Source organism: Triturus cristatus, chromosome 2_1 (assembly GCF_964204655.1).
Source record: "Triturus cristatus chromosome 2_1, aTriCri1.1, whole genome shotgun sequence".
NCBI lineage: Eukaryota > Metazoa > Chordata > Amphibia > Caudata > Salamandridae > Triturus > Triturus cristatus.
This window is the reverse complement of record NC_140581.1, coordinates 935630684-935654202: the sequence shown is the minus strand read 5'-3', so window position 1 is coordinate 935654202 and position 23519 is coordinate 935630684.

Below are 23519 nucleotides of genomic sequence, written 5' to 3'. Positions count from 1 at the left end.
ATTGGTAAGTAAAATGTGTGTGTGTGTGTATAGGGGGTGTGTCTGTGTGTCCTGTAAGAGTGGAGTCATGCCTGGCAAAGTGGGTGGATGGAGGATAGAGTGAATAGGAGGAGTCTAGGCAGAGTGGGTGGAGCCAGAGAAGTCCAGCAGTGGTAAGTGTGGGGTGTGTCTGTGTGGGGTGTGGGTGTGTCTGGGGTAGGGTGTGTCTGTGGGGGTGTGTCTGTGTGTGGGGGTGTGTGGTGTGGGGGTGTGTCTGTGTGGGCGGTGTGTGGTGTGGGGGTGTGTCTGTGGGGGGTGTGTCTGTGGGGGGTGTGTCTGTGTGGGCGGGGTGTGTCTGTGTGGGCGGGGTGTGTCTGTGTGGGGTGTGTGTGTGTGGGCGGGGTGTGTCTGTGTGGGTGTGTGTGTGAGCGGGGTGTGTGTGTGAGCGGGGGATGTGTGTGTGGGGGGTTGTGTGCGGGGGTGTGTGTCTGTGTGGGCAGGGTGTGTCTGTGTGTGTGTGTGGTTGGTGTGGGGTGTCTGTGGGTGTGTCTGTGTGGGGGGTTGTCTGTGTGTGAGCGGGGTGTGTCTGTGTGGGGGGTTGTCTGTGTGTGAGCGGGGTGTGTCTGTGTGGGGGGTTGTCTGTGTGTGAGCGGGGGTTGTCAGTGTGGGTGTGTCTGTGTGGGCGGTGTGTGTGTGGGCGGTGTTGGTGTGGGGTGACTGTGGGTGTGGGTGTGTCTGTGTGGGGGGTTGTCTGTGTGTGGGTGTGTCGGTGTGTCTGTGTGGGCGGGGTGTGCCTGTAGGGGGTGTGTCTGTATGTGTGGGTTGTCAGGGTGTGTCGGTGGGGTTGTCTGTGTGTGTGGGGGGTTGTCTGTGTGGGTGGGGTGTGTCTGTGTCTGGGGGGTTGTCTGTGTGTGTGGTGGGTGAGTGTGGGGTGTGCCTGTGTGTGGGGTCTGTGTGTGTAGGGGGTGTGTCTGTGTGGGGTAGCAGTATTAAAAGGGGTTTGGGGGTGCATTATAAAGGGTGATGGGGTACAGAATGACATGGTTTCTGGTTAATTTTGGGGGGGCTACCCATAGTTTTTATTCCTCAAAGGATTGAAACGTGGTTGGTGCACTACCAAAGCTGGGGTACCAGGATGGAACATTTGAGAGGTAATGAGATGGTGGTATCCAGATGTCATAAAAGGTGTCAGAGGCACGAGGTATGGGGATCCTGGTCCCACAGTGAGGGGTTGTCAAAAGTCCCTACTAAAGATTTCTGTCCAACCGTGACCAAATGTTGTGCAGCCTAGCTCCCTCTGTAACTTTTCCCTAGTATCTTTCTTTCCTTCCGGCAGATACCTGGAACAAGCGTCCCAAAGTTTTTCTTGGCTGCATACCCCCAGAGGTGTGCCTGACATTTATGGCCTAAAGCACCCTCACAAAGAGTGCGCTACTGACATTCTGGGAAAACCTCACTAAAATTACATTTTTATGCACCAAACGTGGTAATTCCTTATACCTGCAAAGCATCATATCGCACTTGTCAGCTTTGAGGAGGTGTGAGTGTTTTCATTTGAGGGAAATATTCATCTGTGCTTCCTCTCCCATCCGAGGACTATGGAGCTGCTGTTCCTCTCTCACATGTCCCTTCATAGAGACAGGTGTCACACACTCAACCACTCAGTAAACATGTATGCTTTGATACATTCACCTTGCTGTTTACCTTCCAAACATTCCCTCTTCACCACAAATACAGGGAAGCCATTCCTCATTGCTCATTCACTCAGTCATCGCAGTCCTACATTCCGTAGGTCCTGCAAGACGAACATGAACAAGAGGTATGTCAGCAAGCGGAAAAAAAGCCTTGGAGGAAGATTTTTTTAAATGTCACGCAATGTAGCGCAGCACCCTGCGTGGCTGCGCTGCGTTACGTGACCGGGAATGAGCAGGAGAGCGCCATATTTTTAAAGATTTGGCTCTCTCTCCTTGTCTTTCCCTTGCGCCGGCGCTGATTTCAGCTGCCGTGCGCCATGCACATAGCTTAGCGCCGCAGCGCTAGGGTGTGTGCATGAGTGTAGCGTAGGTTTTGTACAGGAAGGGTACCTTTCCTGTACAAAATACTATGCTAGGCACGATGCAAAGGTTTCCCACCTTGCATACATGCTGCACAGTGAAGTACGCATGGAAAGTGAGAAAAGCACATAGAAATGAATGCATTTCTCCTGTTTGCACCTCCTTTGAAGGGGCGTTAACTTTTGGCGCAAAACCATGTTTTCAAATCTTTGTGAATATGGTTTTGCATCAAAAAGCATGGGTTGCGGCATGGAAACACCCATGTACCACCCATGTAATGCCCCCTTGGCGCAAAGTTACCCAAAGCAGTGCTTTGCGCTCCGTACAGGGCACTTTCCAGCGCAAAAGCAGTTTTGCGCTGGAAAGAAAATCAGAAAAAATAAAATTTGCGCTAGTTTGTGTCACTATTGTGGAGCTAAAGCAGCGCGAAACAAATTGAAACCTCCCCCTTGGTGTGCTCTTATATTCATACTGCTGCCCTCTAGTAACGCTACACAGTAACTGCAGCATAATAGTGGGAATGGGAAGAAGGCTGTCCAATGCAAATATTGTTCTCCCAAGCTACCTTTCTTCTGTTATGGTCGGCGTCTTGTGCCTTGATACCACCTCACGCATATGGTCTTCAGTCAAATTCAAAAGCAGCCTACCTACCTTAGGCTAAGGAGTTTTCCACTTGGAGGCCGCACATGGGGACGTCACCCTCATTTAGCAGGGTCCCAAATTGCCTGCAGTCATCCTCTTTACAGTAGCTGGGCGTTCGTGGGCGTTTGTGGGCGTCCTTCAAAGGAAGGAAGGAAGGGGGTGTATAAAGGCCCAGCCCAGCCCAGCCCAGCCCAGCCCAGCCCAGCCCAGCCCAGCGCTGTGCTTTGCTTTGTCCTGATGCAGCAGGCATGATGCAGACCCGCTGAAGCAAAGGCCTGACTCTAACATTTTCTGCCTCTTGAAGAAAACAACCTTTCTACCTTCTTATTGCAACTAATAAAGGGAGTTTCACTTGCATCAAACTTTACCCATCATTTCATTAGCCACAGCTCATTCCTGACCTTTATTCCTAGCCAACCTCATAGGCACCAAACCTCTGATTTGAGAGATTGGCTCACACCAAAATGAAAAATAACCCCCATCCAACCTATTTTCCTATCCGTGTAGCACCTTCCTCGCATTCTTCTAATCAGTTAAAGCCCCAGAGGCCACATTTGCGCTCCACATTATACCAAATTTAAAGGACAAATAATGAATGCATTGATAAAGGATGATAAGGCATTGCCCCTATTGCACCTGCTTGAGATAAAGGGGGATTGGTGGAAAGTCATGAGGGAAAAGATTTGTAATTTTGAGGCGCACGTGCCAAAAAGAGTGGCCACTTTTCTCCTCTGTTTTTACAAGTGAAATTAAAATTAGGAAATGAAAATAAAAGAAGAATTTGAAATGTTGCCAACTTATGACACTTTGACAGCGTTTGCGGGACTTGAACCCTTGTCCTGTGAGATCCTTTATAACCACAGGCACAAGACTTACCATTGAGCTATAGCTCCTGGTGGTCTAAAGTGTTGCAGTAGTAACTATAAACAACATATAGGCCCTGGTGTCATTGCCTGTGGCTTGTATTGCACATCAAAAGGATGACCATGCTATAGGGACGATTTGATACGCTTCAGACATGGAAACCGGTGTGGTCCAGTGGGTAAGTTCCTGACTTCCAGCCAGAGACTTAGGGTTCAAATCCCGGGTTCGGCACCAGATGACTGATGGTGGTCCAGCAGAGGTAAATTGGAGGTGGGCCAAACACACCAATTGGTAAGTAAAATGTGTGTGTGTGTGTATAGGGGGTGTGTCTGTGTGTCCTGTAAGAGTGGAGTCATGCCTGGCAAAGTGGGTGGATGGAGGATAGAGTGAATAGGAGGAGTCTAGGCAGAGTGGGTGGAGCCAGAGAAGTCCAGCAGTGGTAAGTGTGGGGTGTGTCTGTGTGGGGTGTGGGTGTGTCTGGGGTAGGGTGTGTCTGTGGGGGTGTGTCTGTGTGTGGGGGTGTGTGGTGGTGTGTCTGTGTGGGCGGTGTGTGGTGTGGGGGTGTGTCTGTGGGGGGTGTGTCTGTGGGGGGTGTGTCTGTGTGGGCGGGGTGTGTCTGTGTGGGCGGGGTGTGTCTGTGTGGGGTGTGTGTGTGTGGGCGGGGTGTGTCTGTGTGGGTGTGTGTGTGAGCGGGGTGTGTGTGTGAGCGGGGGATGTGTGTGTGGGGGGTTGTGTGCGGGGGTGTGTGTCTGTGTGGGCAGGGTGTGTCTGTGTGTGTGTGTGGTTGGTGTGGGGTGTCTGTGGGTGTGTCTGTGTGGGGGGTTGTCTGTGTGTGAGCGGGGTGTGTCTGTGTGGGGGGTTGTCTGTGTGTGAGCGGGGTGTGTCTGTGTGGGGGGTTGTCTGTGTGTGAGCGGGGGTTGTCAGTGTGGGTGTGTCTGTGTGGGCGGTGTGTGTGTGGGCGGTGTTGGTGTGGGGTGACTGTGGGTGTGGGTGTGTCTGTGTGGGGGGTTGTCTGTGTGTGGGTGTGTCGGTGTGTCTGTGTGGGCGGGGTGTGCCTGTAGGGGGTGTGTCTGTATGTGTGGGTTGTCAGGGTGTGTCGGTGGGGTTGTCTGTGTGTGTGGGGGGTTGTCTGTGTGGGTGGGGTGTGTCTGTGTCTGGGGGGTTGTCTGTGTGTGTGGTGGGTGAGTGTGGGGTGTGCCTGTGTGTGGGGTCTGTGTGTGTAGGGGGTGTGTCTGTGTGGGGTAGCAGTATTAAAAGGGGTTTGGGGGTGCATTATAAAGGGTGATGGGGTACAGAATGACATGGTTTCTGGTTAATTTTGGGGGGGCTACCCATAGTTTTTATTCCTCAAAGGATTGAAACGTGGTTGGTGCACTACCAAAGCTGGGGTACCAGGATGGAACATTTGAGAGGTAATGAGATGGTGGTATCCAGATGTCATAAAAGGTGTCAGAGGCACGAGGTATGGGGATCCTGGTCCCACAGTGAGGGGTTGTCAAAAGTCCCTACTAAAGATTTCTGTCCAACCGTGACCAAATGTTGTGCAGCCTAGCTCCCTCTGTAACTTTTCCCTAGTATCTTTCTTTCCTTCCGGCAGATACCTGGAACAAGCGTCCCAAAGTTTTTCTTGGCTGCATACCCCCAGAGGTGTGCCTGACATTTATGGCCTAAAGCACCCTCACAAAGAGTGCGCTACTGACATTCTGGGAAAACCTCACTAAAATTACATTTTTATGCACCAAACGTGGTAATTCCTTATACCTGCAAAGCATCATATCGCACTTGTCAGCTTTGAGGAGGTGTGAGTGTTTTCATTTGAGGGAAATATTCATCTGTGCTTCCTCTCCCATCCGAGGACTATGGAGCTGCTGTTCCTCTCTCACATGTCCCTTCATAGAGACAGGTGTCACACACTCAACCACTCAGTAAACATGTATGCTTTGATACATTCACCTTGCTGTTTACCTTCCAAACATTCCCTCTTCACCACAAATACAGGGAAGCCATTCCTCATTGCTCATTCACTCAGTCATCGCAGTCCTACATTCCGTAGGTCCTGCAAGACGAACATGAACAAGAGGTATGTCAGCAAGCGGAAAAAAAGCCTTGGAGGAAGATTTTTTTAAATGTCACGCAATGTAGCGCAGCACCCTGCGTGGCTGCGCTGCGTTACGTGACCGGGAATGAGCAGGAGAGCGCCATATTTTTAAAGATTTGGCTCTCTCTCCTTGTCTTTCCCTTGCGCCGGCGCTGATTTCAGCTGCCGTGCGCCATGCACATAGCTTAGCGCCGCAGCGCTAGGGTGTGTGCATGAGTGTAGCGTAGGTTTTGTACAGGAAGGGTACCTTTCCTGTACAAAATACTATGCTAGGCACGATGCAAAGGTTTCCCACCTTGCATACATGCTGCACAGTGAAGTACGCATGGAAAGTGAGAAAAGCACATAGAAATGAATGCATTTCTCCTGTTTGCACCTCCTTTGAAGGGGCGTTAACTTTTGGCGCAAAACCATGTTTTCAAATCTTTGTGAATATGGTTTTGCATCAAAAAGCATGGGTTGCGGCATGGAAACACCCATGTACCACCCATGTAATGCCCCCTTGGCGCAAAGTTACCCAAAGCAGTGCTTTGCGCTCCGTACAGGGCACTTTCCAGCGCAAAAGCAGTTTTGCGCTGGAAAGAAAATCAGAAAAAATAAAATTTGCGCTAGTTTGTGTCACTATTGTGGAGCTAAAGCAGCGCGAAACAAATTGAAACCTCCCCCTTGGTGTGCTCTTATATTCATACTGCTGCCCTCTAGTAACGCTACACAGTAACTGCAGCATAATAGTGGGAATGGGAAGAAGGCTGTCCAATGCAAATATTGTTCTCCCAAGCTACCTTTCTTCTGTTATGGTCGGCGTCTTGTGCCTTGATACCACCTCACGCATATGGTCTTCAGTCAAATTCAAAAGCAGCCTACCTACCTTAGGCTAAGGAGTTTTCCACTTGGAGGCCGCACATGGGGACGTCACCCTCATTTAGCAGGGTCCCAAATTGCCTGCAGTCATCCTCTTTACAGTAGCTGGGCGTTCGTGGGCGTTTGTGGGCGTCCTTCAAAGGAAGGAAGGAAGGGGGTGTATAAAGGCCCAGCCCAGCCCAGCCCAGCCCAGCCCAGCCCAGCCCAGCCCAGCGCTGTGCTTTGCTTTGTCCTGATGCAGCAGGCATGATGCAGACCCGCTGAAGCAAAGGCCTGACTCTAACATTTTCTGCCTCTTGAAGAAAACAACCTTTCTACCTTCTTATTGCAACTAATAAAGGGAGTTTCACTTGCATCAAACTTTACCCATCATTTCATTAGCCACAGCTCATTCCTGACCTTTATTCCTAGCCAACCTCATAGGCACCAAACCTCTGATTTGAGAGATTGGCTCACACCAAAATGAAAAATAACCCCCATCCAACCTATTTTCCTATCCGTGTAGCACCTTCCTCGCATTCTTCTAATCAGTTAAAGCCCCAGAGGCCACATTTGCGCTCCACATTATACCAAATTTAAAGGACAAATAATGAATGCATTGATAAAGGATGATAAGGCATTGCCCCTATTGCACCTGCTTGAGATAAAGGGGGATTGGTGGAAAGTCATGAGGGAAAAGATTTGTAATTTTGAGGCGCACGTGCCAAAAAGAGTGGCCACTTTTCTCCTCTGTTTTTACAAGTGAAATTAAAATTAGGAAATGAAAATAAAAGAAGAATTTGAAATGTTGCCAACTTATGACACTTTGACAGCGTTTGCGGGACTTGAACCCTTGTCCTGTGAGATCCTTTATAACCACAGGCACAAGACTTACCATTGAGCTATAGCTCCTGGTGGTCTAAAGTGTTGCAGTAGTAACTATAAACAACATATAGGCCCTGGTGTCATTGCCTGTGGCTTGTATTGCACATCAAAAGGATGACCATGCTATAGGGACGATTTGATACGCTTCAGACATGGAAACCGGTGTGGTCCAGTGGGTAAGTTCCTGACTTCCAGCCAGAGACTTAGGGTTCAAATCCCGGGTTCGGCACCAGATGACTGATGGTGGTCCAGCAGAGGTAAATTGGAGGTGGGCCAAACACACCAATTGGTAAGTAAAATGTGTGTGTGTGTGTATAGGGGGTGTGTCTGTGTGTCCTGTAAGAGTGGAGTCATGCCTGGCAAAGTGGGTGGATGGAGGATAGAGTGAATAGGAGGAGTCTAGGCAGAGTGGGTGGAGCCAGAGAAGTCCAGCAGTGGTAAGTGTGGGGTGTGTCTGTGTGGGGTGTGGGTGTGTCTGGGGTAGGGTGTGTCTGTGGGGGTGTGTCTGTGTGTGGGGGTGTGTGGTGGTGTGTCTGTGTGGGCGGTGTGTGGTGTGGGGGTGTGTCTGTGGGGGGTGTGTCTGTGGGGGGTGTGTCTGTGTGGGCGGGGTGTGTCTGTGTGGGCGGGGTGTGTCTGTGTGGGGTGTGTGTGTGTGGGCGGGGTGTGTCTGTGTGGGTGTGTGTGTGAGCGGGGTGTGTGTGTGAGCGGGGGATGTGTGTGTGGGGGGTTGTGTGCGGGGGTGTGTGTCTGTGTGGGCAGGGTGTGTCTGTGTGTGTGTGTGGTTGGTGTGGGGTGTCTGTGGGTGTGTCTGTGTGGGGGGTTGTCTGTGTGTGAGCGGGGTGTGTCTGTGTGGGGGGTTGTCTGTGTGTGAGCGGGGTGTGTCTGTGTGGGGGGTTGTCTGTGTGTGAGCGGGGGTTGTCAGTGTGGGTGTGTCTGTGTGGGCGGTGTGTGTGTGGGCGGTGTTGGTGTGGGGTGACTGTGGGTGTGGGTGTGTCTGTGTGGGGGGTTGTCTGTGTGTGGGTGTGTCGGTGTGTCTGTGTGGGCGGGGTGTGCCTGTAGGGGGTGTGTCTGTATGTGTGGGTTGTCAGGGTGTGTCGGTGGGGTTGTCTGTGTGTGTGGGGGGTTGTCTGTGTGGGTGGGGTGTGTCTGTGTCTGGGGGGTTGTCTGTGTGTGTGGTGGGTGAGTGTGGGGTGTGCCTGTGTGTGGGGTCTGTGTGTGTAGGGGGTGTGTCTGTGTGGGGTAGCAGTATTAAAAGGGGTTTGGGGGTGCATTATAAAGGGTGATGGGGTACAGAATGACATGGTTTCTGGTTAATTTTGGGGGGGCTACCCATAGTTTTTATTCCTCAAAGGATTGAAACGTGGTTGGTGCACTACCAAAGCTGGGGTACCAGGATGGAACATTTGAGAGGTAATGAGATGGTGGTATCCAGATGTCATAAAAGGTGTCAGAGGCACGAGGTATGGGGATCCTGGTCCCACAGTGAGGGGTTGTCAAAAGTCCCTACTAAAGATTTCTGTCCAACCGTGACCAAATGTTGTGCAGCCTAGCTCCCTCTGTAACTTTTCCCTAGTATCTTTCTTTCCTTCCGGCAGATACCTGGAACAAGCGTCCCAAAGTTTTTCTTGGCTGCATACCCCCAGAGGTGTGCCTGACATTTATGGCCTAAAGCACCCTCACAAAGAGTGCGCTACTGACATTCTGGGAAAACCTCACTAAAATTACATTTTTATGCACCAAACGTGGTAATTCCTTATACCTGCAAAGCATCATATCGCACTTGTCAGCTTTGAGGAGGTGTGAGTGTTTTCATTTGAGGGAAATATTCATCTGTGCTTCCTCTCCCATCCGAGGACTATGGAGCTGCTGTTCCTCTCTCACATGTCCCTTCATAGAGACAGGTGTCACACACTCAACCACTCAGTAAACATGTATGCTTTGATACATTCACCTTGCTGTTTACCTTCCAAACATTCCCTCTTCACCACAAATACAGGGAAGCCATTCCTCATTGCTCATTCACTCAGTCATCGCAGTCCTACATTCCGTAGGTCCTGCAAGACGAACATGAACAAGAGGTATGTCAGCAAGCGGAAAAAAAGCCTTGGAGGAAGATTTTTTTAAATGTCACGCAATGTAGCGCAGCACCCTGCGTGGCTGCGCTGCGTTACGTGACCGGGAATGAGCAGGAGAGCGCCATATTTTTAAAGATTTGGCTCTCTCTCCTTGTCTTTCCCTTGCGCCGGCGCTGATTTCAGCTGCCGTGCGCCATGCACATAGCTTAGCGCCGCAGCGCTAGGGTGTGTGCATGAGTGTAGCGTAGGTTTTGTACAGGAAGGGTACCTTTCCTGTACAAAATACTATGCTAGGCACGATGCAAAGGTTTCCCACCTTGCATACATGCTGCACAGTGAAGTACGCATGGAAAGTGAGAAAAGCACATAGAAATGAATGCATTTCTCCTGTTTGCACCTCCTTTGAAGGGGCGTTAACTTTTGGCGCAAAACCATGTTTTCAAATCTTTGTGAATATGGTTTTGCATCAAAAAGCATGGGTTGCGGCATGGAAACACCCATGTACCACCCATGTAATGCCCCCTTGGCGCAAAGTTACCCAAAGCAGTGCTTTGCGCTCCGTACAGGGCACTTTCCAGCGCAAAAGCAGTTTTGCGCTGGAAAGAAAATCAGAAAAAATAAAATTTGCGCTAGTTTGTGTCACTATTGTGGAGCTAAAGCAGCGCGAAACAAATTGAAACCTCCCCCTTGGTGTGCTCTTATATTCATACTGCTGCCCTCTAGTAACGCTACACAGTAACTGCAGCATAATAGTGGGAATGGGAAGAAGGCTGTCCAATGCAAATATTGTTCTCCCAAGCTACCTTTCTTCTGTTATGGTCGGCGTCTTGTGCCTTGATACCACCTCACGCATATGGTCTTCAGTCAAATTCAAAAGCAGCCTACCTACCTTAGGCTAAGGAGTTTTCCACTTGGAGGCCGCACATGGGGACGTCACCCTCATTTAGCAGGGTCCCAAATTGCCTGCAGTCATCCTCTTTACAGTAGCTGGGCGTTCGTGGGCGTTTGTGGGCGTCCTTCAAAGGAAGGAAGGAAGGGGGTGTATAAAGGCCCAGCCCAGCCCAGCCCAGCCCAGCCCAGCCCAGCGCTGTGCTTTGCTTTGTCCTGATGCAGCAGGCATGATGCAGACCCGCTGAAGCAAAGGCCTGACTCTAACATTTTCTGCCTCTTGAAGAAAACAACCTTTCTACCTTCTTATTGCAACTAATAAAGGGAGTTTCACTTGCATCAAACTTTACCCATCATTTCATTAGCCACAGCTCATTCCTGACCTTTATTCCTAGCCAACCTCATAGGCACCAAACCTCTGATTTGAGAGATTGGCTCACACCAAAATGAAAAATAACCCCCATCCAACCTATTTTCCTATCCGTGTAGCACCTTCCTCGCATTCTTCTAATCAGTTAAAGCCCCAGAGGCCACATTTGCGCTCCACATTATACCAAATTTAAAGGACAAATAATGAATGCATTGATAAAGGATGATAAGGCATTGCCCCTATTGCACCTGCTTGAGATAAAGGGGGATTGGTGGAAAGTCATGAGGGAAAAGATTTGTAATTTTGAGGCGCACGTGCCAAAAAGAGTGGCCACTTTTCTCCTCTGTTTTTACAAGTGAAATTAAAATTAGGAAATGAAAATAAAAGAAGAATTTGAAATGTTGCCAACTTATGACACTTTGACAGCGTTTGCGGGACTTGAACCCTTGTCCTGTGAGATCCTTTATAACCACAGGCACAAGACTTACCATTGAGCTATAGCTCCTGGTGGTCTAAAGTGTTGCAGTAGTAACTATAAACAACATATAGGCCCTGGTGTCATTGCCTGTGGCTTGTATTGCACATCAAAAGGATGACCATGCTATAGGGACGATTTGATACGCTTCAGACATGGAAACCGGTGTGGTCCAGTGGGTAAGTTCCTGACTTCCAGCCAGAGACTTAGGGTTCAAATCCCGGGTTCGGCACCAGATGACTGATGGTGGTCCAGCAGAGGTAAATTGGAGGTGGGCCAAACACACCAATTGGTAAGTAAAATGTGTGTGTGTGTGTATAGGGGGTGTGTCTGTGTGTCCTGTAAGAGTGGAGTCATGCCTGGCAAAGTGGGTGGATGGAGGATAGAGTGAATAGGAGGAGTCTAGGCAGAGTGGGTGGAGCCAGAGAAGTCCAGCAGTGGTAAGTGTGGGGTGTGTCTGTGTGGGGTGTGGGTGTGTCTGGGGTAGGGTGTGTCTGTGGGGGTGTGTCTGTGTGTGGGGGTGTGTGGTGGTGTGTCTGTGTGGGCGGTGTGTGGTGTGGGGGTGTGTCTGTGGGGGGTGTGTCTGTGGGGGGTGTGTCTGTGTGGGCGGGGTGTGTCTGTGTGGGCGGGGTGTGTCTGTGTGGGGTGTGTGTGTGTGGGCGGGGTGTGTCTGTGTGGGTGTGTGTGTGAGCGGGGTGTGTGTGTGAGCGGGGGATGTGTGTGTGGGGGGTTGTGTGCGGGGGTGTGTGTCTGTGTGGGCAGGGTGTGTCTGTGTGTGTGTGTGGTTGGTGTGGGGTGTCTGTGGGTGTGTCTGTGTGGGGGGTTGTCTGTGTGTGAGCGGGGTGTGTCTGTGTGGGGGGTTGTCTGTGTGTGAGCGGGGTGTGTCTGTGTGGGGGGTTGTCTGTGTGTGAGCGGGGGTTGTCAGTGTGGGTGTGTCTGTGTGGGCGGTGTGTGTGTGGGCGGTGTTGGTGTGGGGTGACTGTGGGTGTGGGTGTGTCTGTGTGGGGGGTTGTCTGTGTGTGGGTGTGTCGGTGTGTCTGTGTGGGCGGGGTGTGCCTGTAGGGGGTGTGTCTGTATGTGTGTGTCGGTGGGGTTGTCTGTGTGGGGGGTTGTCTGTGTGGGTGGGGTGTGTCTGTGTCTGGGGGGTTGTCTGTGTGTGTGGTGGGTGAGTGTGGGGTGTGCCTGTGTGTGGGGTCTGTGTGTGTAGGGGGTGTGTCTGTGTGGGGTAGCAGTATTAAAAGGGGTTTGGGGGTGCATTATAAAGGGTGATGGGGTACAGAATGACATGGTTTCTGGTTAATTTTGGGGGGGCTACCCATAGTTTTTATTCCTCAAAGGATTGAAACGTGGTTGGTGCACTACCAAAGCTGGGGTACCAGGATGGAACATTTGAGAGGTAATGAGATGGTGGTATCCAGATGTCATAAAAGGTGTCAGAGGCACGAGGTATGGGGATCCTGGTCCCACAGTGAGGGGTTGTCAAAAGTCCCTACTAAAGATTTCTGTCCAACCGTGACCAAATGTTGTGCAGCCTAGCTCCCTCTGTAACTTTTCCCTAGTATCTTTCTTTCCTTCCGGCAGATACCTGGAACAAGCGTCCCAAAGTTTTTCTTGGCTGCATACCCCCAGAGGTGTGCCTGACATTTATGGCCTAAAGCACCCTCACAAAGAGTGCGCTACTGACATTCTGGGAAAACCTCACTAAAATTACATTTTTATGCACCAAACGTGGTAATTCCTTATACCTGCAAAGCATCATATCGCACTTGTCAGCTTTGAGGAGGTGTGAGTGTTTTCATTTGAGGGAAATATTCATCTGTGCTTCCTCTCCCATCCGAGGACTATGGAGCTGCTGTTCCTCTCTCACATGTCCCTTCATAGAGACAGGTGTCACACACTCAACCACTCAGTAAACATGTATGCTTTGATACATTCACCTTGCTGTTTACCTTCCAAACATTCCCTCTTCACCACAAATACAGGGAAGCCATTCCTCATTGCTCATTCACTCAGTCATCGCAGTCCTACATTCCGTAGGTCCTGCAAGACGAACATGAACAAGAGGTATGTCAGCAAGCGGAAAAAAAGCCTTGGAGGAAGATTTTTTTAAATGTCACGCAATGTAGCGCAGCACCCTGCGTGGCTGCGCTGCGTTACGTGACCGGGAATGAGCAGGAGAGCGCCATATTTTTAAAGATTTGGCTCTCTCTCCTTGTCTTTCCCTTGCGCCGGCGCTGATTTCAGCTGCCGTGCGCCATGCACATAGCTTAGCGCCGCAGCGCTAGGGTGTGTGCATGAGTGTAGCGTAGGTTTTGTACAGGAAGGGTACCTTTCCTGTACAAAATACTATGCTAGGCACGATGCAAAGGTTTCCCACCTTGCATACATGCTGCACAGTGAAGTACGCATGGAAAGTGAGAAAAGCACATAGAAATGAATGCATTTCTCCTGTTTGCACCTCCTTTGAAGGGGCGTTAACTTTTGGCGCAAAACCATGTTTTCAAATCTTTGTGAATATGGTTTTGCATCAAAAAGCATGGGTTGCGGCATGGAAACACCCATGTACCACCCATGTAATGCCCCCTTGGCGCAAAGTTACCCAAAGCAGTGCTTTGCGCTCCGTACAGGGCACTTTCCAGCGCAAAAGCAGTTTTGCGCTGGAAAGAAAATCAGAAAAAATAAAATTTGCGCTAGTTTGTGTCACTATTGTGGAGCTAAAGCAGCGCGAAACAAATTGAAACCTCCCCCTTGGTGTGCTCTTATATTCATACTGCTGCCCTCTAGTAACGCTACACAGTAACTGCAGCATAATAGTGGGAATGGGAAGAAGGCTGTCCAATGCAAATATTGTTCTCCCAAGCTACCTTTCTTCTGTTATGGTCGGCGTCTTGTGCCTTGATACCACCTCACGCATATGGTCTTCAGTCAAATTCAAAAGCAGCCTACCTACCTTAGGCTAAGGAGTTTTCCACTTGGAGGCCGCACATGGGGACGTCACCCTCATTTAGCAGGGTCCCAAATTGCCTGCAGTCATCCTCTTTACAGTAGCTGGGCGTTCGTGGGCGTTTGTGGGCCTCCTTCAAAGGAAGGAAGGAAGGGGGTGTATAAAGGCCCAGCCCAGCCCAGCCCAGCCCAGCCCAGCCCAGCCCAGCCCAGCGCTGTGCTTTGCTTTGTCCTGATGCAGCAGGCATGATGCAGACCCGCTGAAGCAAAGGCCTGACTCTAACATTTTCTGCCTCTTGAAGAAAACAACCTTTCTACCTTCTTATTGCAACTAATAAAGGGAGTTTCACTTGCATCAAACTTTACCCATCATTTCATTAGCCACAGCTCATTCCTGACCTTTATTCCTAGCCAACCTCATAGGCACCAAACCTCTGATTTGAGAGATTGGCTCACACCAAAATGAAAAATAACCCCCATCCAACCTATTTTCCTATCCGTGTAGCACCTTCCTCGCATTCTTCTAATCAGTTAAAGCCCCAGAGGCCACATTTGCGCTCCACATTATACCAAATTTAAAGGACAAATAATGAATGCATTGATAAAGGATGATAAGGCATTGCCCCTATTGCACCTGCTTGAGATAAAGGGGGATTGGTGGAAAGTCATGAGGGAAAAGATTTGTAATTTTGAGGCGCACGTGCCAAAAAGAGTGGCCACTTTTCTCCTCTGTTTTTACAAGTGAAATTAAAATTAGGAAATGAAAATAAAAGAAGAATTTGAAATGTTGCCAACTTATGACACTTTGACAGCGTTTGCGGGACTTGAACCCTTGTCCTGTGAGATCCTTTATAACCACAGGCACAAGACTTACCATTGAGCTATAGCTCCTGGTGGTCTAAAGTGTTGCAGTAGTAACTATAAACAACATATAGGCCCTGGTGTCATTGCCTGTGGCTTGTATTGCACATCAAAAGGATGACCATGCTATAGGGACGATTTGATACGCTTCAGACATGGAAACCGGTGTGGTCCAGTGGGTAAGTTCCTGACTTCCAGCCAGAGACTTAGGGTTCAAATCCCGGGTTCGGCACCAGATGACTGATGGTGGTCCAGCAGAGGTAAATTGGAGGTGGGCCAAACACACCAATTGGTAAGTAAAATGTGTGTGTGTGTGTATAGGGGGTGTGTCTGTGTGTCCTGTAAGAGTGGAGTCATGCCTGGCAAAGTGGGTGGATGGAGGATAGAGTGAATAGGAGGAGTCTAGGCAGAGTGGGTGGAGCCAGAGAAGTCCAGCAGTGGTAAGTGTGGGGTGTGTCTGTGTGGGGTGTGGGTGTGTCTGGGGTAGGGTGTGTCTGTGGGGGTGTGTCTGTGTGTGGGGGTGTGTGGGGGTGTGTCTGTGGGGGGTGTGTCTGTGTGGGCGGGGTGTGTCTGTGGGGGGTGTGTCTGTGTGGGCGGGGTGTGTCTGTGTGGGCGGGGTGTGTCTGTGTGGGGTGTGTGTGTGTGGGCGGGGTGTGTCTGTGTGGGTGTGTGTGTGAGCGGGGTGTGTGTGTGAGCGGGGGATGTGTGTGTGGGGGGTTGTGTGCGGGGGTGTGTGTCTGTGTGGGCAGGGTGTGTCTGTGTGTGTGTGTGGTTGGTGTGGGGTGTCTGTGGGTGTGTCTGTGTGGGGGGTTGTCTGTGTGTGAGCGGGGTGTGTCTGTGTGGGGGGTTGTCTGTGTGTGAGCGGGGTGTGTCTGTGTGGGGGGTTGTCTGTGTGTGAGCGGGGGTTGTCAGTGTGGGTGTGTCTGTGTGGGCGGTGTGTGTGTGGGCGGTGTTGGTGTGGGGTGACTGTGGGTGTGGGTGTGTCTGTGTGGGGGGTTGTCTGTGTGTGGGTGTGTCGGTGTGTCTGTGTGGGCGGGGTGTGCCTGTAGGGGGTGTGTCTGTATGTGTGGGTTGTCAGGGTGTGTCGGTGGGGTTGTCTGTGTGTGTGGGGGGTTGTCTGTGTGGGTGGGGTGTGTCTGTGTCTGGGGGGTTGTCTGTGTGTGTGGTGGGTGAGTGTGGGGTGTGCCTGTGTGTGGGGTCTGTGTGTGTAGGGGGTGTGTCTGTGTGGGGTAGCAGTATTAAAAGGGGTTTGGGGGTGCATTATAAAGGGTGATGGGGTACAGAATGACATGGTTTCTGGTTAATTTTGGGGGGGCTACCCATAGTTTTTATTCCTCAAAGGATTGAAACGTGGTTGGTGCACTACCAAAGCTGGGGTACCAGGATGGAACATTTGAGAGGTAATGAGATGGTGGTATCCAGATGTCATAAAAGGTGTCAGAGGCACGAGGTATGGGGATCCTGGTCCCACAGTGAGGGGTTGTCAAAAGTCCCTACTAAAGATTTCTGTCCAACCGTGACCAAATGTTGTGCAGCCTAGCTCCCTCTGTAACTTTTCCCTAGTATCTTTCTTTCCTTCCGGCAGATACCTGGAACAAGCGTCCCAAAGTTTTTCTTGGCTGCATACCCCCAGAGGTGTGCCTGACATTTATGGCCTAAAGCACCCTCACAAAGAGTGCGCTACTGACATTCTGGGAAAACCTCACTAAAATTACATTTTTATGCACCAAACGTGGTAATTCCTTATACCTGCAAAGCATCATATCGCACTTGTCAGCTTTGAGGAGGTGTGAGTGTTTTCATTTGAGGGAAATATTCATCTGTGCTTCCTCTCCCATCCGAGGACTATGGAGCTGCTGTTCCTCTCTCACATGTCCCTTCATAGAGACAGGTGTCACACACTCAACCACTCAGTAAACATGTATGCTTTGATACATTCACCTTGCTGTTTACCTTCCAAACATTCCCTCTTCACCACAAATACAGGGAAGCCATTCCTCATTGCTCATTCACTCAGTCATCGCAGTCCTACATTCCGTAGGTCCTGCAAGACGAACATGAACAAGAGGTATGTCAGCAAGCGGAAAAAAAGCCTTGGAGGAAGATTTTTTTAAATGTCACGCAATGTAGCGCAGCACCCTGCGTGGCTGCGCTGCGTTACGTGACCGGGAATGAGCAGGAGAGCGCCATATTTTTAAAGATTTGGCTCTCTCTCCTTGTCTTTCCCTTGCGCCGGCGCTGATTTCAGCTGCCGTGCGCCATGCACATAGCTTAGCGCCGCAGCGCTAGGGTGTGTGCATGAGTGTAGCGTAGGTTTTGTACAGGAAGGGTACCTTTCCTGTACAAAATACTATGCTAGGCACGATGCAAAGGTTTCCCACCTTGCATACATGCTGCACAGTGAAGTACGCATGGAAAGTGAGAAAAGCACATAGAAATGAATGCATTTCTCCTGTTTGCACCTCCTTTGAAGGGGCGTTAACTTTTGGCGCAAAACCATGTTTTCAAATCTTTGTGAATATGGTTTTGCATCAAAAAGCATGGGTTGCGGCATGGAAACACCCATGTACCACCCATGTAATGCCCCCTTGGCGCAAAGTTACCCAAAGCAGTGCTTTGCGCTCCGTACAGGGCACTTTCCAGCGCAAAAGCAGTTTTGCGCTGGAAAGAAAATCAGAAAAAATAAAATTTGCGCTAGTTTGTGTCACTATTGTGGAGCTAAAGCAGCGCGAAACAAATTGAAACCTCCCCCTTGGTGTGCTCTTATATTCATACTGCTGCCCTCTAGTAACGCTACACAGTAACTGCAGCATAATAGTGGGAATGGGAAGAAGGCTGTCCAATGCAAATATTGTTCTCCCAAGCTACCTTTCTTCTGTTATGGTCGGCGTCTTGTGCCTTGATACCACCTCACGCATATGGTCTTCAGTCAAATTCAAAAGCAGCCTACCTACCTTAGGCTAAGGAGTTTTCCACTTGGAGGCCGCACATGGGGACGTCACCCTCATTTAGCAGGGTCCCAAATTGCCTGCAGTCATCCTCTTTACAGTAGCTGGGCGTTCGTGGGCGTTTGTGGGCCTCCTTCAAAGGAAGGAAGGAAGGGGGTGTATAAAGGCCCAGCCCAGCCCAGCCCAGCCCAGCCCAGCCCAGCCCAGCCCAGCGCTGTGCTTTGCTTTGTCCTGATGCAGCAGGCATGATGCAGACCCGCTGAAGCAAAGGCCTGACTCTAACATTTTCTGCCTCTTGAAGAAAACAACCTTTCTACCTTCTTATTGCAACTAATAAAGGGAGTTTCACTTGCATCAAACTTTACCCATCATTTCATTAGCCACAGCTCATTCCTGACCTTTATTCCTAGCCAACCTCATAGGCACCAAACCTCTGATTTGAGAGATTGGCTCACACCAAAATGAAAAATAACCCCCATCCAACCTATTTTCCTATCCGTGTAGCACCTTCCTCGCATTCTTCTAATCAGTTAAAGCCCCAGAGGCCACATTTGCGCTCCACATTATACCAAATTTAAAGGACAAATAATGAATGCATTGATAAAGGATGATAAGGCATTGCCCCTATTGCACCTGCTTGAGATAAAGGGGGATTGGTGGAAAGTCATGAGGGAAAAGATTTGTAATTTTGAGGCGCACGTGCCAAAAAGAGTGGCCACTTTTCTCCTCTGTTTTTACAAGTGAAATTAAAATTAGGAAATGAAAATAAAAGAAGAATTTGAAATGTTGCCAACTTATGACACTTTGACAGCGTTTGCGGGACTTGAACCCTTGTCCTGTGAGATCCTTTATAACCACAGGCACAAGACTTACCATTGAGCTATAGCTCCTGGTGGTCTAAAGTGTTGCAGTAGTAACTATAAACAACATATAGGCCCTGGTGTCATTGCCTGTGGCTTGTATTGCACATCAAAAGGATGACCATGCTATAGGGACGATTTGATACGCTTCAGACATGGAAACCGGTGTGGTCCAGTGGGTAAGTTCCTGACTTCCAGCCAGAGACTTAGGGTTCAAATCCCGGGTTCGGCACCAGATGACTGATGGTGGTCCAGCAGAGGTAAATTGGAGGTGGGCCAAACACACCAATTGGTAAGTAAAATGTGTGTGTGTGTGTATAGGGGGTGTGTCTGTGTGTCCTGTAAGAGTGGAGTCATGCCTGGCAAAGTGGGTGGATGGAGGATAGAGTGAATAGGAGGAGTCTAGGCAGAGTGGGTGGAGCCAGAGAAGTCCAGCAGTGGTAAGTGTGGGGTGTGTCTGTGTGGGGTGTGGGTGTGTCTGGGGTAGGGTGTGTCTGTGGGGGTGTGTCTGTGTGTGGGGGTGTGTGGTGGTGTGTCTGTGTGGGCGGTGTGTGGTGTGGGGGTGTGTCTGTGGGGGGTGTGTCTGTGGGGGGTGTGTCTGTGTGGGCGGGGTGTGTCTGTGTGGGCGGGGTGTGTCTGTGTGGGGTGTGTGTGTGTGGGCGGGGTGTGTCTGTGTGGGTGTGTGTGTGAGCGGGGTGTGTGTGTGAGCGGGGGATGTGTGTGTGGGGGGTTGTGTGCGGGGGTGTGTGTCTGTGTGGGCAGGGTGTGTCTGTGTGTGTGTGTGGTTGGTGTGGGGTGTCTGTGGGTGTGTCTGTGTGGGGGGTTGTCTGTGTGTGAGCGGGGTGTGTCTGTGTGGGGGGTTGTCTGTGTGTGAGCGGGGTGTGTCTGTGTGGGGGGTTGTCTGTGTGTGAGCGGGGGTTGTCAGTGTGGGTGTGTCTGTGTGGGCGGTGTGTGTGTGGGCGGTGTTGGTGTGGGGTGACTGTGGGTGTGGGTGTGTCTGTGTGGGGGGTTGTCTGTGTGTGGGTGTGTCGGTGTGTCTGTGTGGGCGGGGTGTGCCTGTAGGGGGTGTGTCTGTATGTGTGTGTCGGTGGGGTTGTCTGTGTGGGGGGTTGTCTGTGTGGGTGGGGTGTGTCTGTGTCTGGGGGGTTGTCTGTGTGTGTGGTGGGTGAGTGTGGGGTGTGCCTGTGTGTGGGGTCTGTGTGTGTAGGGGGTGTGTCTGTGTGGGGTAGCAGTATTAAAAGGGGTTTGGGGGTGCATTATAAAGGGTGATGGGGTACAGAATGACATGGTTTCTGGTTAATTTTGGGGGGGCTACCCATAGTTTTTATTCCTCAAAGGATTGAAACGTGGTTGGTGCACTACCAAAGCTGGGGTACCAGGATGGAACATTTGAGAGGTAATGAGATGGTGGTATCCAGATGTCATAAAAGGTGTCAGAGGCACGAGGTATGGGGATCCTGGTCCCACAGTGAGGGGTTGTCAAAAGTCCCTACTAAAGATTTCTGTCCAACCGTGACCAAATGTTGTGCAGCCTAGCTCCCTCTGTAACTTTTCCCTAGTATCTTTCTTTCCTTCCGGCAGATACCTGGAACAAGCGTCCCAAAGTTTTTCTTGGCTGCATACCCCCAGAGGTGTGCCTGACATTTATGGCCTAAAGCACCCTCACAAAGAGTGCGCTACTGACATTCTGGGAAAACCTCACTAAAATTACATTTTTATGCACCAAACGTGGTAATTCCTTATACCTGCAAAGCATCATATCGCACTTGTCAGCTTTGAGGAGGTGTGAGTGTTTTCATTTGAGGGAAATATTCATCTGTGCTTCCTCTCCCATCCGAGGACTATGGAGCTGCTGTTCCTCTCTCACATGTCCCTTCATAGAGACAGGTGTCACACACTCAACCACTCAGTAAACATGTATGCTTTGATACATTCACCTTGCTGTTTACCTTCCAAACATTCCCTCTTCACCACAAATACAGGGAAGCCATTCCTCATTGCTCATTCACTCAGTCATCGCAGTCCTACATTCCGTAGGTCCTGCAAGACGAACATGAACAAGAGGTATGTCAGCAAGCGGAAAAAAAGCCTTGGAGGAAGATTTTTTTAAATGTCACGCAATGTAGCGCAGCACCCTGCGTGGCTGCGCTGCGTTACGTGACCGGGAATGAGCAGGAGAGCGCCATATTTTTAAAGATTTGGCTCTCTCTCCTTGTCTTTCCCTTGCGCCGGCGCTGATTTCAGCTGCCGTGCGCCATGCACATAGCTTAGCGCCGCAGCGCTAGGGTGTGTGCATGAGTGTAGCGTAGGTTTTGTACAGGAAGGGTACCTTTCCTGTACAAAATACTATGCTAGGCACGATGCAAAGGTTTCCCACCTTGCATACATGCTGCACAGTGAAGTACGCATGGAAAGTGAGAAAAGCACATAGAAATGAATGCATTTCTCCTGTTTGCACCTCCTTTGAAGGGGCGTTAACTTTTGGCGCAAAACCATGTTTTCAAATCTTTGTGAATATGGTTTTGCATCAAAAAGCATGGGTTGCGGCATGGAAACACCCATGTACCACCCATGTAATGCCCCCTTGGCGCAAAGTTACCCAAAGCAGTGCTTTGCGCTCCGTACAGGGCACTTTCCAGCGCAAAAGCAGTTTTGCGCTGGAAAGAAAATCAGAAAAAATAAAATTTGCGCTAGTTTGTGTCACTATTGTGGAGCTAAAGCAGCGCGAAACAAATTGAAACCTCCCCCTTGGTGTGCTCTTATATTCATACTGCTGCCCTCTAGTAACGCTACACAGTAACTGCAGCATAATAGTGGGAATGGGAAGAAGGCTGTCCAATGCAAATATTGTTCTCCCAAGCTACCTTTCTTCTGTTATGGTCGGCGTCTTGTGCCTTGATACCACCTCACGCATATGGTCTTCAGTCAAATTCAAAAGCAGCCTACCTACCTTAGGCTAAGGAGTTTTCCACTTGGAGGCCGCACATGGGGACGTCACCCTCATTTAGCAGGGTCCCAAATTGCCTGCAGTCATCCTCTTTACAGTAGCTGGGCGTTCGTGGGCGTTTGTGGGCCTCCTTCAAAGGAAGGAAGGAAGGGGGTGTATAAAGGCCCAGCCCAGCCCAGCCCAGCCCAGCCCAGCCCAGCCCAGCCCAGCGCTGTGCTTTGCTTTGTCCTGATGCAGCAGGCATGATGCAGACCCGCTGAAGCAAAGGCCTGACTCTAACATTTTCTGCCTCTTGAAGAAAACAACCTTTCTACCTTCTTATTGCAACTAATAAAGGGAGTTTCACTTGCATCAAACTTTACCCATCATTTCATTAGCCACAGCTCATTCCTGACCTTTATTCCTAGCCAACCTCATAGGCACCAAACCTCTGATTTGAGAGATTGGCTCACACCAAAATGAAAAATAACCCCCATCCAACCTATTTTCCTATCCGTGTAGCACCTTCCTCGCATTCTTCTAATCAGTTAAAGCCCCAGAGGCCACATTTGCGCTCCACATTATACCAAATTTAAAGGACAAATAATGAATGCATTGATAAAGGATGATAAGGCATTGCCCCTATTGCACCTGCTTGAGATAAAGGGGGATTGGTGGAAAGTCATGAGGGAAAAGATTTGTAATTTTGAGGCGCACGTGCCAAAAAGAGTGGCCACTTTTCTCCTCTGTTTTTACAAGTGAAATTAAAATTAGGAAATGAAAATAAAAGAAGAATTTGAAATGTTGCCAACTTATGACACTTTGACAGCGTTTGCGGGACTTGAACCCTTGTCCTGTGAGATCCTTTATAACCACAGGCACAAGACTTACCATTGAGCTATAGCTCCTGGTGGTCTAAAGTGTTGCAGTAGTAACTATAAACAACATATAGGCCCTGGTGTCATTGCCTGTGGCTTGTATTGCACATCAAAAGGATGACCATGCTATAGGGACGATTTGATACGCTTCAGACATGGAAACCGGTGTGGTCCAGTGGGTAAGTTCCTGACTTCCAGCCAGAGACTTAGGGTTCAAATCCCGGGTTCGGCACCAGATGACTGATGGTGGTCCAGCAGAGGTAAATTGGAGGTGGGCCAAACACACCAATTGGTAAGTAAAATGTGTGTGTGTGTGTGTATAGGGGGTGTGTCTGTGTGTCCTGTAAGAGTGGAGTCATGCCTGGCAAAGTGGGTGGATGGAGGATAGAGTGAATAGGAGGAGTCTAGGCAGAGTGGGTGGAGCCAGAGAAGTCCAGCAGTGGTAAGTGTGGGGTGTGTCTGTGTGGGGTGTGGGTGTGTCTGGGGTAGGGTGTGTCTGTGTGTGGGGGTGTGTGGTGGTGTGTCTGTGTGTGGGGGTGTGTGGTGGTGTGTCTGTGTGGGCGGTGTGTGGTGTGGGGGTGTGTCTGTGGGGGGTGTGTCTGTGGGGGGTGTGTCTGTGTGGGCGGGGTGTGTCTGTGTGGGCGGGGTGTGTCTGTGTGGGGTGTGTGTGTGTGGGCGGGGTGTGTCTGTGTGGGTGTGTGTGTGAGCGGGGTGTGTGTGTGAGCGGGGGATGTGTGTGTGGGGGGTTGTGTGCGGGGGTGTGTGTCTGTGTGGGCAGGGTGTGTCTGTGTGTGTGTGTGGTTGGTGTGGGGTGTCTGTGGGTGTGTCTGTGTGGGGGGTTGTCTGTGTGTGAGCGGGGTGTGTCTGTGTGGGGGGTTGTCTGTGTGTGAGCGGGGTGTGTCTGTGTGGGGGGTTGTCTGTGTGTGAGCGGGG